This window comes from Euprymna scolopes, chromosome 5 (assembly GCF_053919585.1).
Source record: "Euprymna scolopes isolate OS-2025 chromosome 5, ASM5391958v1, whole genome shotgun sequence".
Classification (NCBI taxonomy): Eukaryota; Metazoa; Mollusca; class Cephalopoda; order Sepiida; family Sepiolidae; genus Euprymna; species Euprymna scolopes.
Genome location: NC_136486.1, coordinates 64,235,677 through 64,239,558, shown reverse-complemented (window position 1 = coordinate 64,239,558; position 3,882 = coordinate 64,235,677).

Genomic DNA, 3,882 nt, shown 5'->3' with positions numbered 1-3,882 from the left:
TAATGTATGTTTGCTAATTGAGCTCTCCACATTTTTAAAGGAGTTGCCATTTTGAGTCCTGTATCTATATTGGAAACTCTTGTGATTATGTCGTCCACAATTATAGAAAATAATTTTTGTACTTTTCTTAGAAAAATTGTTTTTGGCAAAGTTGCAGTTTTTATTCCTTACATGGGTATAATTTAATTTTGGTGTTTTTATGTGTGCATTTTAAAATTTCATGATACTTGTAGATTAATTTTTTTCTGCGATCATTTTTTCAGTTTCCTTGTAACTTCTAACTGCCACTTTGAATTGACTAAAAGTCATGGGTTTTTCTTTCTGGGTTATCACGGTGGTAAATGGCTTGAAATCACTTAACGACCATGGAAATTAACATAATGTCACTTATAACTTCACCGGATATTTTTTTAAAGAATTTGCAGTCGTTTCGGCTCTTATAATATAATCTGTAATGCGTTGGGCTTCGATTCGTTTTGAAGAGGTCAGTTCAGTATATAAAGAAATAATTTTGGGTTTTCCTTTCGATAAATAATGCTCTCTCAATATGTTTAATACTTTGCAGCCATCGTCCAGGGCTTCTCTCATTACCAGTGATAGACTTCGGTCATCTAAGCACTGTATTAATTCCGCAAAGACAGTTGCATTCTTTTCAATGAAGTCGGGGTCGTTTCTGTTTTCAGGTTGTGTTTGACGTACTTTGTGTAGCTTTTGAATTCGTAGATATCTTAGAAATTTTACTTGCCACAATTCGAATTTTGATTTGGATCCATCGTAATAAAGACGCACGTTGGGTCCATAACCTCAAGAAGTGTAAGCCGTATTTAGTTTCAGAACAGTTTCCGATGATTCGTTGTTTGACACAAGTCATGGGAGGTTACTGTTCGCAGTAGAAAGTTCTAGAGTTGGAATCAACAAAGCAAAAGATTTTTCTCGTGTTGACACGTACAAAACATATGCGAAACTGTTACATAAAAGTTTAATATTTATGGAGCAATTCTGGTTTTTGATTGCTTGGTAGCAGAACGTGAATTAATTCGATTCCTCCGTTCCTGGCAGCATCGTTTATAAATAGAATCTCCCGACTGTGCGGGATCATACACCATTAAACTCTGTGTGATGGGATGTGTCTTCTAGCGGCTTCAGCTGCAGGGAGACAGAGTAGAGTACTCGTCAAGGATCCGTTCTTAACACTCAGCCCGACAGGTGAGAGGCTGGCAACCGGTTCAGCACCTGTCGGTCTGAGGTACACCACTTGGATATTCACCCTCCCAGGCCTTACCACCCGGCTTTCGGGTAAGGCAAGTTTATTGCTTATCGCCTGAGGCACCCCTATGGAGGAATGCCTAAAAAATTAACCTAGATTTAAAATAGGTCAATTCACTAGATATCTACGCTCCTCGCTAAAACAGCACACACAAAGGAACGGGCCAACCTGTGGTCAACTGGGCCTTTGTCCTGTAAGTGCCTGCTCATTGGCTGATTAGGAAGGGTGACGTGGAAAATAGAAAACTGATTGGCTAACTAAAAACTCAATAGAAGTTGCGAATATAAAAACGCGAGGCAAGCACAAAATTATCGCATAAGCCTGAGGAATCCTAGCGTGGATGAAACGCGGAATATTCTGTGTAGCTTAATCGCCATATATATTTCATAACTTACTACCTTGATCTACATACGTATTGAGCACTGTTGAAATAATTTGTTAATATAAAGACTACTGGGATTAAAGTAGAATATACATACATACAAACACACACGAATATATATATATATATATATATATATATATATATGTGTGTGTGTGTGTGTGTGTGTGTGTGTGTGTTTGAGTTCTTAATCTGGCAAGGGGATGTGATGCGTCTAGTGTGTTTGGTATAAGTAAGTGTTAAGTTCATGCTTGCATGCCTTCTCGCTTCCAGCTAACACCGCTGGCTAACCTCACGGTGAACAAAGGAAGCAGCTATGAATAAGTCTTCCCTGCCAGTACATAGCCTCTCCATCATCAAGAGGCCCTGTCGGTTGGGCATTAGAATACACCGACTGCCCCCTGCAGAGGGTAAAAGTCCCTCAATGGGGGTCTTGGATATGAGCTTAAACTATATCAAATGGTAAGCCCCCAGCTTGTGGGTTTTAGGGAGTGTGGAGCCACCCGTTAATTGCCATTGCTCCCAGGTCCACTCTGACCCAGAGTGGTAGTACCTGTAAGGGTTCCCATTATGGGTTAAATAGAGACCGACTTGAAAACAACAAATATATTCTATTAAAAATTTTTCTTAAATCTTTGGATGCAACATTAAATAACCCGAAAAGGGTTGATATGCCGTAAAACAAAAACAACCAACCAACCAACCATCATCAAGACTCCTACAGTGGCCACACACGGTAATTGAGTGCCTTGCGGCTCCAGGCTAAACTTGTAGGAGATCGCGGAGTAGTAGGGGACCCCAGAAGTAGTGCGTTATGGCCCACCGATGTATGGACACGCTCTGGCACGCTATCAACCTCTACCCCACTGTCTTGTGGGTGCCCTTGGTTGGGCGAAGACTAGGGGAACCAATCTCAAACCCAACCACCACTACTTTTTCGGCCTTATCACAGCGAAAGGCTAAGAGATGGGAACTCTGACTTCAAATCCTACTGCTCCCTTGCAGTTTTCCTTAAAATGCTATGGAACCTCATCTAGAAAGAAAAAGCATAGTCGCAGACACGATAGGGCTACTGTCTACCTCACTGAGATTACCTTCGGCCAGAAGCTGCGTCCTTGTCTGCTGCCAGTCGTCGCGAGTTCGCTCCACTGGAAATGAGCATTGGAGGGTCAGAGGGTGTTTATCTTATGCGCAACAGATACTACACCTAAACTGTGCAAGCAAGTTAGGAGCCAAAGTGGAAAGTCCTGTACCGAAAGATAAAGAACTGAGGCTCCGACTAGTCATCGTCAAGGCTGGCCGACTGCATGATATATATATATATATATATATATATATATATATATATATATATGTGTGTGTGTGTGTGTGTGTGTGTGTGTGTGTGTGGGTGGGTGTGTGTGTGTGTGTGTGATTGTGGGGATGGTATGTATAGTAACGCATATAAAACTAGTTTCAGTGCAGGAAACGTTAGATAATGCCATTGAAAATAATTAATTGAAGCAACGTAGTTGAAATAACATGCATATATATATATATATATATATATATATATATATATATATATATATATATATATATATAAACAGAGCTGATATTAGTAAAATGCATTTCCAATCAGTTGCAACAAATATACCATTGTTGAATACGGTTAAAATGGTCCTGATAACGCTGTGTGTATATGGTCACATGTTCTTCTTAGTTCATATACATTAAAATTATAATGTTACGTTATATACGTTAATAGTTGAATATCTTATATAACAAAGTACGAAAATTCAGAGTTCATGTGAGTGGACTTGATGGAGACGATCTAAGTAGATTTAAGACTGAGATTAGCGGGTCAAGTTTACTGCAAAGTAAGGCTGATTTCCTAATAATTATATCTTTGTTAAAGTGGTCAATATCATGCCAACAATAATTAGTATAGTCCAGTCTAAAGCTAAATCAACAAATTGTTGATATATATATATATATATATATATATATATATATATATATATATATATTTACTGTATTATACTCTTGTTTTGTATTATACTCTTGTTTTATACGTATATAAAATAGAATGTTTTATGTAGCAGTTTTTTTTTTAAATGTTCACCCTGATTATCCCTACACCTTTGGATCAGATCGACTCAGAGAATCAAATTGCGGATCTTTTTAAACGGATATAAAGGATATTTTCTTTCCCCCAACTTATTAGCTTCTCATGCAAAGTAAACATTGTAAA